A 15,134-nucleotide genomic window follows, 5' to 3' on the forward strand; every position below is an offset into this window, starting at 1 on the left:
TGTGGCAGCCGCTCTGGGACCGCCCTGGAACCTACTCGGAAGGCAGCACAGACCTGCCGAACCCAACGTAAACGGCGCCCGTAACGGCCTGTCTCTGCCTCGGCTCCAAACCATCGATCGCCCCACGTCCTCTGCTCTGGAGCTCAGAAGTCCTGGGGCTTAGGGCCTGTTCTGTAGGTGTGGTGACAGCCAGGTCACTGCGGGGAAAACGGACTTGTGAAGGTGTGTGGGACCCTTTCGAAACATCTGCCTACGGAGAGTACACCGAAGGGCACCTTTAGACCACGTGTGGGGCTGTCGCCGCCAGCCGAGTCATCTGCCTCGCCCTCCCCGGCATCACACATTGTCCTGTTTTTACCAGCAGCGAAGAGAAAATAACTTACAGGGTTTTTAACAAACTTGCCAAACTGTAAGAATTTGGGTATCGACAATAAGCGAGAATTTGAGTAGAGCACCATAATGATAAAATCAGTGTCTCGTTCTTCAAAACGCTCCATGTTTACAAACACTGATGTTCCCTTGTTCGTCACATAAGTCAGTTCCTCGAGTTCACCACGAGACTGACGCCCGTGTGCAGGAAATCATCTCACGGAAGAAACCATCGCGACTAGGGCACTTTTAAAAATCCAGTTCGTACGAATGCACAGAAAACCCTCCCTTTGTTTTCAACTTCTGTTAACCGTTAGAAGAGCATGTAAACAATAATGCAATTCTACCTTTTAAATACTTGCTGCATGGTTTCGCGTCTCGGTCGCATGTGCCGAGAATAGGTTTTTAGGGAATTTGACTCTAAACTAAGTGAAATGATGTGTTTAAAAGAATATGTAACCAGCAAAGACCATATCACAGTATGAAACTACTATGACCAGTTGTACTCCCACTGGTGACTTTTGTGGTGAGACCTCATCACTCAATGCTCCTGAGCACCTACTATGTGCCGGGAATTTGGTCGGGAAATTTACACATGTAAATCCTTTATAAACACCTGAAAATCTTAATTTCACAGATTTCTGGAGTTTTTAACAAGAGGGGAAAAAATCAGAAGTGACCTTCATTAGAAGAATGTGCAAAATCAATTACGTTTCCGCTGGCATGAGTTTTAAAAGAGGCTGTGGATGAAATGGCGCTGCTCCACTAACTGCTTCCATCGGTACCAGGACCAGCAGGATGCACCGTACGAAACTGCTGTCCAGTGTCAAACCGGCATTGGACCACCGATTAGTGACCAAATATTGGCAATTTCATATGGCTCAGCCATTTACGACTCAGGCCATTTCTTCTGGGCCAATCGATGCTGTGACTAGACCACAAAGCAGAGAGCAAAGGCCAGGGCGTGCACGGAGGATTTCTTTCTTTGATGTGACTGGTTTTCGAATAGAGCCATCGCTGTGACACTGCTTTTACCCAGAATTTTTAACAGCTCTGAAACCTGACTGCCAACGGAGAACTGAAATTTCGTGACGAGCCACTGGTTAGACGGCCCTGCCCGGATCATGGCTTCCGCCCTCAGAGAGGAGCTGACGGGCACTGTGGGAACTGAAGTGCAGCCCACAGGAAACCCCTTCTCGTTTGTTTCCTTAGCTGATGGAAAGGAACGGGGGATGCTCCAGCTTACTGATTGTACCTTCTTTGAACTGAGACTCTGAAAACCTAAAACGCGAAGACTCGAGGGTAAATGCCATCTCGTTGTTTAAAATCTGTTGCCAAAAAAGCTGTCGTGACACAAATAAGGAGCTAACTATGTTTACTTTCAAGATGTCTTATTTCGTGCAATCAAATTTTGAATCCACGGCCAATGCACGCCACTGACCTCAGGGCTGACTTTGTATCATGGCGGGATAATGGGATGAGTAAATTCTCCAACAGTTATAAGGAAAAAATGTTGTTGTCTGGAAGGCTGTTTAGGATATTTTATACATATATTTAAATAATTTTATAAAACCTTAAATGGACAGACAAGGGCCAACAGAGTCAGGTAAAATTTCTTTAACTCACCCATCACGAAATCCTCCAAAGTGGATTATTTCCGAGTTTAAAAAGAGACCTGAAAGAATGAACAGGAAATTAAAAACAGGTGACATGGATTAGTGGTTACATTAGGACAATACTAGAAAAAAGCAAATGCTGAACATATAATAAACACTCAAAAAATTTAACTATTGCTATTACTAACGTCGCCATCACTGTCACTGTTATTATTGACCATGTAAAATTGTCTTTGAAATCAGTTTTTTAATGTTATTTTTATATATATTCATATCCAAGGTGTCGACTGGGCTCCAGATTTCGTCAGTCAGGCCCAGAGAGTAAAGGCACTTTTATCCGCAATAAATTATAAATGAATCATGCATGGAGCACATCGCCTCGTATTTATAAGGCGCTGTGGTCGACGCTCGCCGCAGAATTTGCACGAACCTGGATTTGAGTGTGGGCTCTGTCACCAGTGTTAGCCAAGGAGAAGTCACTTCATGTCCAGGGACTTAAACAGGGCTCAGCCTGCGGCAGTAAGAGCAGCTAACGTTTAGAGGGTGATGCTTCCTAGGTGCCGGGGACTTTCCTAAGAAGCTAGTACCTCATCCGTTGGCTCGTGTTCACCTAGGACAAGGGGAGTGAGGGGCGGGCTCCATCTGCCCTCTTGCGTCCCGCCGGCTCTGCCGGGAAGTGGACCCTGCAGATGGGTCGCGGGCGCCCTTCACACCTTGCTTCCAGTTCAGACAGGGGGATGATTCCGCAAGAGCTCAGAGGCCAGGAGGGAGAGAGGCTGGGTGTCCCTTCCCCACTTTGCCCTTGACTCGGCAGCCCTCTCCTGACCTGCGCGTGGCGGGCGTGGTCCCCCACACCTACACTCCTGCCCTGTCCCACGGGGCCTCTTCTCGGGCTCAGGCCATCCCACGCCCTTCCTCAGCCTCTCCGGTCCCGGTGGTAACGGCTTCCTGCTGTTGCTGGTCTTCTGGACCCCAACGTCCCTCTCTCATCCCCCAACACCGCACCCCCCGCCACTGCACATCTCCGTAAGAGGTCCCTTCATTAAAATGTCTTGATTTGAACCCCATGAGTGGCATGTTCTTTCTTGCCGGGACTCAGCCTCTTACAGGGATTTATGACTTTAATATCTCAGTCAACTGCTTGTTATTGAGCATATGGGTATCTACGCAGTTTGGTTTGGTTTGGTTTGGTTTTTAATGAATTGGTACATTAGGAAATATAATCTTGTATTTCGATTGTTTTAAAAAACCAAAAGGTTTGTTTCTAATTCGAACTAGTTCGCTATCTTTTTTTGTTTGTTTTAATAGAAAAATCTCTTATTTGGTTCACACTTCAGGGAAAGGGTACTTGGGATCTGATTTACTTGTGGAGTTCAACAAATGAGCTTACATCTATCCCGGTTAAATGGTTCACAGCTTGGCGGGGTTCAAGTTCAAGCATAAAACCCTGCAATAAAAGCAAAAAGTGAGTTGGAGATATTGGTTTCTCTGAGTGAGACTAACGCACATTCTAATTATGGGCATGCATTCCTAGAATGGTAGAAAGCCAAGGTCATCCTAGTAATGAAACACAATTAGTGATTCTCACTTAAATGAAAGTCTCGTCAGCCACTGGACTTCCCAACGCATGTAGTTTGGCTTCTCAAACGAAATTATGACGACCTGTGCACACGTTTTGTAATGGATGTTAGTCTCTTTTTTTCCTAAATGAATTCTCTTTTTAATTAGACCAGTATTTCTCAAAGTATGGGCCCAGACTGTTACCTGAAGTTTTTTAGACATGCAAATTTTTTGGTCCACATCCTAGATCTACTAAACTGGCAATTCTGGGCGTCGGCCCAGCAATCTGGGGCCTGAGCAGCCCCTGGGGTTGGACTCTGCTCACAGATCACGCTGGCGTTATTAGTTTCCTGTGCGTGTCTGTGACAAGATGACAGGGACGACTGATGGCGTGCCCGGAGACCCAGCGACAGAGCCAGTGCTTGAACGTGGACCATCTAACTCCAGAGCTGAGCTTCTTAACCACTATGCTGAAACGCCTCCCGAACGGCCATGCGGGGCGGGGGGTGGGCAAGACACGAAAGCAACAGGAAACTCCAAATGGCAAAATCTGAGAAATAATATTCGCATCAACTTTTTAACTCTCAAACTTCCCTAATGTAAGAATGAAGTATTTATTGAGAATGACGCGTTTGTTTCATTATTTGTATCTGGTAGAAAAAGTCGAGATGTGATTTTGCTAACACACAACTAAATTTTCAAGCACGAGTCTCTGGTTATCCTGCAACTAACTAAGTTTTCATGTTTTTGCCATTGAAAACCAGTTTCTCTGCTTAATGAAAACCAGGTAGAACTGTACACACACGGCACAGCTACAGTCTGTGAAAAGCCACGGACACCTACCCCTCTGGGTCCCGAGTATGTTTAATTGTACCTTCTGGCTTTCATCATTTCCTCCAGGACAATACGTCTGTTTTAGTTATATATACATATTTGCCCGGAGCCAGATCTCACAGCTTCCTGAGCAAAAAGGAAAGGAAAAGCAGGGGTGGGGCAGGGCGGGGGTCTCTAATCTAGGGGCTCCCTCAGTCGGAGAGCCGCGCCGTTCCCCAGAGCAGGTGCACCTTTCATCTCGCAGTGAATAACGTGTGACGTTCGGAGGAAGACATAATGGAAGACCCCTGCGTCCAAAGTCAGTGATTCAGCAGACTTGCGAGCCCCTCCCTCTTGCGCCCCCAAACGCGATCTGTCACCAGGCCCCGCGGATTCTGGCCGCCCCACCTGCTCCACCTGCCCGCTGCTCTCCGGGCTCGTACGACGGCTGAATTCTAAAGTCGGTCATCCTTCCTCCTGCTCGCTTTTGCCTCATTGTCACGACAGCTGTACTTTCCACAATATCATCTTGTTTCTCTACTTTAAATGTCACCGACGACCCCGCCCCGTCACCCACCCGATTTAAGTCCTTAGCAGCCAGTCCTCCCGCCTCTTCCCATCACGCGGCTGGCACCTCCCAGGCGTCGCTTCCGGCCATGTGCTCGACCTGGCATTCTCTTCGCCCCCAAGGCCCAGAAGGAAACGCACCATGTCCCCTTCAAAACCTGGGTCAAAGGGAGACTTCCTGGCCTCACGAGCACAAGGGATGTCTCTGTCCCTCGCCATCACTGTGCCTTGGGCACGGGCTCACGACCCGACGCTGATTATCACAGTTATTTATTTGCATGCCCTGGTCGGTTCGGATTCTACACATTGGCCGCGACGCCTGGCACGAAACCGGCAGACTGCTGTAAGGAACGACCGCGTTCATCGACGCGGTACAACGGGCTTCAGCCAGGTTAAACGATGTTAGGCATGGCTACCGCTTGAAGGTGTTTCTCTCTTCATGCAAACGTTTTCAAAGGCCAGATGCTTGGCGTTAAAACCGCTTCGTTGCCTCTGTCGCCTACAGTATGTGCTCGCTCTTTGTCTTCAGATGTGGAGTAAAAGCAAAAATAGTTTTACCTACAGCAAAAACCTTCCTGTTACTGAAGTTAAATCATTACGGCGTAAAGGAATCAGAGAAGAGTGAGCTGACCAACGCATGTGCCTGATTCTGCCCTATTCACACATTTTTTTTTCTTTAGTCCAGATATGTCTAGGTGTGCCCAAGGAATTTGATTTTGAAAATGAACTTGAAGTGACGGGATTATTAGGCCTAACTACTAACCTCGACAGTCATATTATAAAAACTTAAGATATGAAACAAAATGCAAATGTATTAATTAACAACAAAACGATGCAGACGTGTTCAAAGACCCATTCCTTTCCACTGCTGCCTTAAACGGGAGGTAACGTGGGATATCGGAGGGCGACTTTACTTGTCGAGTGTGAACTCAGAGCAAAGGGAAACTGCTGGTCTATGTGACATTTCTGCACCAGAAAACAGGCAGATGACCCTCTGTCTCCTCTCTATCAGGGGGCAAGTATTCTCCAGGACCTGGCCAGGCTGTGCCCTGCAGAGAGAATGACCTCCTCCTCCTCCGGCATGGAGACACACTGCGACTCTGTTTGCGAGGATGGGTGTGGTCACCCCCACGCCTAAGTCCTCGCCTTCCGCTAACGATTCTGTTTTGCTTTGTTTAGAAAGAGGACATGATAAACAGCGGCCTCAGAACAAACCCGACTCACTCTTGACTTTCCCAGCCACCTTCACTGCTTGGCCTTTTGTCCTGGTGTGACCTAGTTAGATGCCACTTCCTCTCCGTCACCTGACAGAGAGGTGGACCAGAGAACCGTCACCCAGAGGGGAGCTCGACGGCCACTGTCTGTGAGCCCTCCAGTTACAATCTGTCTCAGCTGCAGAGGTCAGGTCTCATCTTCCATATTTTCACACAGTCTGGCTTTATTCTCAGAGAATATCATTCCGGAAGAACCCACCGGAAGCTCCCTAGATGCTGACTGTATTTAACCCACGATGGTCTCGACCACCACGGCACCAAGACAATCTTCTGAAAAGGAAGCGGTGAAGTTAAACACGCAGATTTTTCTCATACTGACCCGTCACGACAAGTCCCATTCCGCCACCACTCAAAGGCAGAGGATGGAGGTGACCCGCAGAAGTCGTACCTGGCCACTGCCAGCAGCCGGAGGGAGAGGTTCCCCGTTCACGTCCCCTTCCTCCTAGGAGTTCTGTGGTCTAGAGGCTCGGGAGAGAGTGTGCACGGAAGTTTCTCTGTGGCTTATGAGCTGACTTTGCTTATTTTGTTAGCTTCATTCCTGAGCTGCCTGACTTCTCGTCCGAGGTTGGCCACGAGTGTTCATGGCCTTGAAGGGCACAGGTCGTGCGTCTTCTGCATTACCTTTCACGCCTGTATAATAGGGACAAAAACACATGGTCTTGATCTACTGTACAGATAAATACCAATGTCAGCTCCTAGGAAGAAAGAGATTATTCAATGTGTTATTTATTTAAGGTTTTAATCCTGGTTGCTGCATTTTGGGCACTCTTCTCAAATATGATTCTAATTATTTATATAATACACACAAAAAAACTAAGCCTCTTTCACAGTATGTGACTCACAACTTTTTCTACCCACACGCAAATTTTAAAATGACCTTTACACAGTATTAGCATAGTTCGGTGCTAACTATACTAAAACCGGCCACTGAGAAATGTTCGATAAAGCTCTCGGTGACTCTGTGAGGGTCATTTACTTCGCGGGTCCTTTTTCAATGCATTTACTCATAGTCCCTTCCAACCTCGATTCCTGATTCCTCCTCCTCACGTCGTAAAATGCTCGGGAAGACAGCTTATACTTATCTTTAAGAAGGTTACAGTTTCACAGAACATACTGATGTGTAGTATATGAACAGCAAAGTAAGTTGAGTGAGTTGCTAGAAAATTAGTAAATTAGAATATCTGTATTATGGATAAGTGTCTTTAGGATTCGTAAAAATAAACGAGATGGGTAACGCTGACTTACACGTACGGACAGGCGGGAGCGCGTTCCAGGGCTGAGGAGGTGGGTACCGGAGCCAGATGGGCTGGGATCCTGGCCCGGCTCACCACTAACTTGCCTTGTGACTAGTCATGTGACAGCGTCCTTTGGACCTTTGGCATTTAACTGATCTAAGCCTCTGTTTCCTCTTCTGTAAAATGGGGTTAGTAATACTTTCTTGTTTGTTGATTAAGTGATGTAAATCTTATAAAGCACTGAGCACAGTGCCTGGACTTCGTGAGAGCTCCACAAAGCATTGTTTCAAAACTACAGTGCTTTGTATTCATCCAGAGAGTTTTCGGGTGCATCATCGCACTTGATCTTACTTGGCAGAGAAGATGAGGTGGGTCTTACACACCCCTCGCCACCATCCCTCCCCCGCCACGCACACACAACACACACACATCCACCTTCCAGCTAGATGACGAGACAGAGACACAGAAAACAGAGACGACTTGCTCGTGCACTGGTGGCAGCACCGGTACAAGAACTAGCCTGACACTCTGCATGCCAGCCCACCGCACAGGGGGCGCAGCCACAGGTGACCTCGGGGCCACACCGAGTGACCTCCTGTAGGCGGTTTCCGCTCTCTGGAAGCCCAGGAAAACTTCATAGAAAAACATGGAAGATTCCAAGGGCTATTTGAGTAGTGAGGAAAAGGTGACTTTTAGATGAGGCGAAGAATTGGTACTTGGCCCTGCCTGGGAAAAAAGCTCACCAGAGGTATAACAGATCCTAAGACGAAGGAGTTTTAATCAAATATGCCTGAGAAAATTAGAGATTTGTCAATTTTTTCTGTAAACTGTAATAAAGAGTAACTTTGGGGTGGGGTGGGTGAAAACGATGAAAGGGAATATAGTCAATAATATTGTGATAAGTTTACAGGTGATTTAGAGAGATGATCACATGGTAAGATATATAAATGTCAAATCATTATATTGTACACCTGAAACTTATATAATGTTATATGTCAACTATACTTTAAAAAACATGTCTTGATTTTCTACTGTTATTGGCCAGTGTATTTTTCGGTATTACTTTAAAAATGTAATGAAAAAGGAGTAGAAATAGATATGTTTTATATTTTTCAAAGATAGTTCTAATTGTTTAATTGCACCGAAATGGTTTGGCAGAATTGTTCAAAGTAAGACCATCCTCTGAAAATGTCTACTCTCATGCATCACAAAATAGATCGCTGAATAGATTCATATTTTTTTAATAGAACTAGATAGCGATATCTATTAGAAATCCTTGCTAAGTCATCAAGCTATCCTAAAGATAACTGATGTCTTTTTTTCTAAATACACTACTGTTTCTAACTGATTTGCAACCCTGAGTGAAAATCCCCAAATATGCCTGGTCTCAAATTCAGTACAAAAATTTTCAGGGCAAATGAAATGTATTCAGTATTACTCACATCCTAGCTGACCTCCTTTATTTTTCATTGAATTTAAGACAGGGTTACTGGATTTATGACTTAAATCTGAGTCAGCTTCTAAAGCATCACATTTAAATACAAGGACTTAGATCCCCTCCCTGTCTTAGGCCAAGTTACCACTATCTCTTATCTGGCATTTTACAGTAGTTTCTGGAATTGGTTTCTTCGCTTTAACTCTGCCATCTGCAATCGAGCCTCAACGCAACAATCAAAGTGATATTTTTAAATAAATTAGATTGTGTCACGTTCCAGCTGAAATTCCTCCAAGTGCTGACCGCTGCACTCACAATAAAATTCAGACTCCTTAGCACGGCCCATGAGAACCTACATGGCCTAGCTCACCTCTTCTCTTGTCCTTCTTCCAGTCATTTCTATATTCCAATCCCACTGGCCTCTCTGTGTTTCTCGAGGACGTCTAGTGCGGCCCCGGCCCAGGTCTTTGGCACTGTACCTTCCATCAGCAACGCCTGACTCCTGGACTTCACAAATCTGATTCTTTCTTCAGGTCTCAGCCATTCGCTGCCCATCCCTGTGACTGTGACCCACCCAGTCCCTCTCTGGAACATGATCCCAACTTATTTCCTTCATAGTACTTGCTACTAACGGTAATTATTTTATTTATAGCTGTCTCTCTGTTTTCCTTCCCTTCCCACTAGAGTTTAAGCTCAACAAGGATCTTGCCTCGTTCCCAGGCACTACTGCTGAGCATCTTTCCTGGCGCAGGGTAGCTGATAATGGTTGAACGCACGAGACGTTCAACTGTTAAAACTGTATTTTAGAAGAGAAGGAGAACTTAAATATCATAAAGTACAATTTTCATGTTATAAATAAAAATTAGAGCACATTAGGGATTAAAACACATATTTGGGAAATTATAAGACTAGTACTAGAATCTAGTTCTCCTAAGTCTGATTTACACGTGGCCTCACCATTATAGCTCGTTGCCCTCAATTTTCCCCAATTCTTCAGCTAACTTGATCATATTTCTCCTCTTTCTTCCTTATGCGATTTTTTTTCTAAGCTATCGTTTGGTTCATTTGTCACTGCGAACACAATTTATAGCTGATGCTTACTAGCTTTGTTATTGACTCTATGAAGTGCTTTGTGATGCTACTTATAGAGAATATCTTAAGAAAAATAAACCATAACGTGAAAAAAGCCGCAGTCTACAGCAGCACTGCACAAGGCGCCTGTAACAAAGGCTCGGTTGTGCCGTTGCGAGGAAGAGCCAATAATTAGTAACACATTTCTAAAGGTCTCTCTTGCATAATTTTTGTGTCCAGATGTCTATGACATTTGGGTTCTAAAATAGAGTTCCAAATACCACACATTCATGCACATTTTCCAAGAATAATTGGATGATTTTTGAGTCTTTCTATTAAACAAACATCAGGACGAAAGATGGACAACAGCGAGTTTCTTCATCGTAAATGCCCATTTTGATGTGGAAAGTGTCTGGAATAAACACAATTAAAGGCGTGCCAGATCGCAAGTCCTTTGAAGTCTTTGTTTATGATATGTCTCTCCCAACTGCTCGTAGTGTAAAAATGGAAAGTAATTTACATAAAATTTTTCAATTCACATGTTCTTAGAGATTAACTATTAACACGATTCCCACAGAGCCCCTTGCTGGGCCCCCATGGCCGGGAGCGTGAAGTCCAAGCGCTCTGACAAGGTATGCGCGCCCCTTCCCGCGTCCAGCCCTGCCCGCGCTGGAGCGCCAACCAAACCCTTCCAACCTCCAAGTTCAAGCTGCAGGCCCCTGAGCTGCTCGGGTTCCCGGACGCCGTGGCGCGCTTCCGGCTCAGTGTCCCTGCGCACGCTGCGCCCCTGGCCCCCACTTCTCCCACCGCGGTTCTGCGCAGCCTGCAAGATCCAGCTCCTGTAGGAACCGCCCACCAGGCCCTCCGGTGGGGTGAGGCGGTTCCTGGCGGGGAAGGGGGCAACTCCCTCACTGGACTACACTGAGCTACAACTGTTTATGCCCGTTTCCCACTGGGCCATGGACTACTAAAGAGAGCTCACCTGGTCCCCATAGCATCTAGTAGGAGTTAAATAAAGGTTAACTCAATAAATAAGGCATTTGCATAAGAAAATTAAATTAGAGAAAAGCAAAGGTTAGACTTCAGGGATCGCTTGGGGCAAGAAAACCTCAATTAATAAGAACCAGCTAACTCTGAATTTACTGGAATTTTTGAAGACAGAAGACGGTAGACTGCTTATGCTTAAAAAGAAAAATCTCAGGAAGAAAATGTTTTTACCAAGGATCTCTTAAAAATGAATGAAGGAATGAAAAGGCAGTTTCTAGAGTGTGTCACAGCACAAGCAAGATTTTAGCACGACTTCTAAGCCTTCTACATCTATTCTAGTGGCCATCTATCCTTAGAGAAGTTGAGTTTCTCGAAACTATTTAAACTGATCTTTAATCAAGTACTGTGGTCTGGATATCTACGTATATGTAATTCAATAATTATGCTATATTAATATTTTAAAAGTATGTTGATATTTGAGATTAATAAAATATAAATCCATTTAAAGCAATACTTAACTCATAGAACCGATGTCATTATATACTTTCTCAGTCCACATAGTCATACATTTACTCAACAAATATATAATATGTTCAGACACTAGTAAGTGCCAGGCCCCGCACAGACAGTGGGTTCGATAGTGAATAAGTTAGAGGTGGCTCCTACCCTCAGGTGTTTACAGTCTAGTAGGAAAGACAACAAACAAACAAATAATGACAAATTGAGTAAGCCTTAGGAAAGAAAAAAACTGGGAGCTAGGTTTGAAAACAATAGGAGAGAAGGAAACAGGTATTCAAACAAAGCTTTTCCTGGAAAGTGACTTTCAGACTGAGATCTAAGGTCTAAGAAACAGCCAGCATGGAAAGGGGTGAGGGACTAGCATTCCAGACAGGGATCGGCATGCGAGGGCCCAGCACAGAAAGGACCTCAGGTGTCTGAGGACCTGAAAGGAGGCCAGGGCACATGGGGCGTGCGGGCGAGGAGTACGGTGGGTTACAGGAGGAGGCAAAGCCAGGCCATCCGGCATGGGACCTAGAAGCATGGGATTCCCTTGTAATCACGGCAGGAAGTGGAGAGCCTAGGCTGCTGTCCATCCGAATTACTTAACACAGTGCTAACTTGTGCTGCGTGCAAATAAGCACTGCACTGTGTTTCTCAGCTCCTCCAGGAAGATTTATGAAAATATTTATCTTTGAGAATACAGAGAGAACACTGGCATACTGAACATTTTCCTAAAATACGAACAGTTTATTCTAATAGATCTAGTTGGTTGTATACTGATGGGAGCTTGGACCTTCTCAACCAACCTCGAACGGAAAGCCACAGAGAAAAAAAAAGGGCTATTAAAATTAGAATCCGAAGGGCAAATTTTTTTCTCTTTCATTCTGGGAACGCTGGTTCCAAATGGCAACATTTCGTCCGGTTGGTTATTGCCCCAGCCATGAAATTTTCAGCGGGGTCCGGCCTGAGACAGCTTGAGGAAGCAGATGCACTGAAGCCAGAGACGGAAGTGGCTGTCCTCACCCTGTAGCGCCGCAAGATCACTGCACTGTTTTCTCTAAATTTATTCTCACTGTTTATTTTCACATGAGCTGAATTTTTGTGCCCACGAGGTAATCTCCCAAATGAGGAGGAGGCTATGTTTCTATGTCCTTCTGTGTTGGAAGGACAGTCTCTGAAATCTGAAATAAGAACACAGTGATCGTACACATACCTCAATGAATATCTGCAGAGTAGTGGACGATTTTTAAGCACCTTCACCCAGCAGTGAATCCAGGTCTAGGTAACTGGAGGCATGTGCCTTCTACAGCCGTCCTCAGAGGAGAGACTGAGAAATCAGCTGTCAGTGATTTCCCTGGGGTCTCTAGGCTTTGGTGATGTAAGCACTTTTTTCCATCGGGTTAAATTTAGGAGGAAAGAAAAATCTGCTGACTTTATATTTTTTATGGCACTAAGCCAGTTTTCCTTTCCATATGCTGCTTGCCCTGGGGCACTTACGAGGGACATGGGATTCACTTCCACTGGAGGGGCAGCCCTGGAGCAGGGGGAGCGAAGGAGAGGACGATTAGCTATTTACTGTGATCTGCAAAAGGAGATAAAAATGGGACTGGAGGCCGGGGATGAGAAATTTCCACAAAGTCAGGCTGGCATTCATGAAAGCAAGGAGGTTTTCTTGAATTATTATGCAAAAGAGGTTGCTGGAGGTCAAGGCCAGGACCGTTTGAAGTGCAGGCCCTCGCTGAGATCACACTCCAGTGGGATTTCACACAAAGAAGCGACCCATAGTTTGTTAAGTGCTCTGACAGGGAAGTAGAGATTACTGGGCTACACACAGGAAGGGCTTGGGGCCTCTGGAGAGGTAGGTTTCCTGCAGGGAGTCCTTTCTAAATAATGAAGACTGGCATTTCAGGCACAGGAGTGGGGTGGTCGGGCTAGAACGGGGAGCAAGGAGGAGGAAGCATTTATGTGAAATATAGTGAAAGGGAGGTGTCTCCCAGGAACCGCACGAAGCGGGTATGCTGAAGAGTGAGGAGTAGAGTGGCCGGGGTGACTGAGCCGGGCGGGTGGCTAGCGACATGTCCAACCGGCAGCCTCGCAGGGCAAGCCTAAGACCCACACGAGGACAGCGGGGACCCAGTGATCGGTGATAAAGATTAGGCATCAGCATGAAGAGTGGATTGGAGGGGTCGGAGGAAAAATGGGAAGCCAGCAGGAAGCTGTGGCGATAGGCCCATGCTCGATGATGATGACCTGAACTACGACAGTGATTGCGGAGTGGGCGGAAGTGGATGGACTTGGGAAGTGAAGATATTGAGATTTGGGAACTGGCTGGAAGGAGGCCTACGCGTCCTAGTTTTCTAGTTTAAAGAACTGGTGGGTGATGCGTCTGTTCTAAGACACGTTCTTGCCTCTGCTGCAGGCCATGCTGTGCCCAGGGGAGTGTGGGCAGCCATGATGCAGCGTGACCCCCCCACCACGGCAGTTACTTCCCAGAGTCTGGTTTCATGCTGCTCTCCTGATACGTCATCTGGTCTAGCATTTTTCCAGAGGAGAGTGTCCTGCTTTGGACCATAAATGATAGTCACCATAATATGAGTGACTTGCCTGAGAAGGAAAAATAAGTTGATGCCGTTCTGAAATGTTAGCTTTAGTGGGGTTGCAGTCGTAAGCTAGTGTCTAAAAGAAATGAGTTAGCTAGAATGATTTAGTAATAAATAAATCACTATTCATATCGGTTATCTGAGCAAAATTACTATAGAAGAAATTCTAAACTATATCTATTCCGATTGAAAAAAGTTCAAGTACTTGCTGAACTTTGGAAATTATTTCGCCCCAACCTGCCATTTTACTTTTTAAATTGTGAGCATAAGAGATTCCGAATATCACAAAGGGAGTTGATAAACCATGGACCTGGCTACGGCATCATAAATGTTTTGCAGAACTTTTTGTCCCCACGTAGGTGTGATTTATTATAGATGAGATTCTTCTTAGGATATATTTAAGGAAGCTCTATTATATCCGAAAGTGAATAGCTGATCTCAGGACTATGGGAAAAGATTTCCAGGATGTCTGCACATGGTGATACAATTCTACAGTTCCGTCTAAAAAGTCTCAAATCTATTTAAATGTTTTTATCTACATACCTCGATTATACGTTTAGAGCCCATCTCCTTCCAAGAATTCTATAACTACAAATGATTCCGCTCCGTTCAAAACCAGTTTTCTGCAGAAGCTGGTAGGTTTCTAGATGCGAACCTTTTTCAGGCTGCCGGGCATCTCGCTGTTGAACAGGCTGCATTCCAGAGGCCCTCAGTGTAGTTATCGTAACTTCCCACTAAAACATTCTAGCCGAACACCCATATGTGAATGACGAATGGATCCTGAATATTTTCAGAGCTCTTCTTTAACAAGACAGGGAATATGTACTATTTCAAACGTTTGCTTTTTGGAGGAAGAACGTAAGGCCTTTTAATTACAGAAAGGAGGGAATTCAGGCTAGGATGAGGTATTTTTGGACCAGGGCCTCCAAAGTTCAATTATTTAAATTCCTACTTTTATTCGTTCGTTTGTTTACAACATCTGCCTTCGCTTTTCAATGATGTAAACAATTAACATTAGTATATCCTTTATAAAATAAAATAAAACACGTTCATATCCATCTGAACCTGTAAGGTATGTGTCCTATTTAACAGAAAGGGACAGAAGG

General features: G+C 45.3%; 1 long non-coding RNA gene across 2 annotated transcripts in view; it reads right to left on the reverse strand.

Annotated features, from left to right (window-relative positions):
• Nucleotides 1-15,134, reverse strand: part of LOC120585540 (uncharacterized) — a 42,197-nt gene that overhangs the window by 5,953 nt on the left and 21,110 nt on the right. Inside the window, exons 2-3 of one of the 2 annotated variants that reach the window (XR_005648407.1) lie at nucleotides 6,588-6,829; nucleotides 1,996-2,044 (exon numbers count right to left, since the gene is read on the reverse strand). This is a non-coding gene — a long non-coding RNA (uncharacterized LOC120585540). Of the gene's footprint in view, nucleotides 1-1,995; nucleotides 2,045-6,518; nucleotides 6,830-15,134 lie in introns of both variants that reach the window. The other variant, XR_005648408.1, reaches the window with a different exon arrangement.

Source organism: Pteropus medius, unplaced genomic scaffold (genome assembly GCF_902729225.1).
Source record: "Pteropus medius unplaced genomic scaffold, Ma_sr-lr_union100, whole genome shotgun sequence".
Lineage (NCBI taxonomy): Eukaryota > Metazoa > Chordata > Mammalia > Chiroptera > Pteropodidae > Pteropus > Pteropus medius.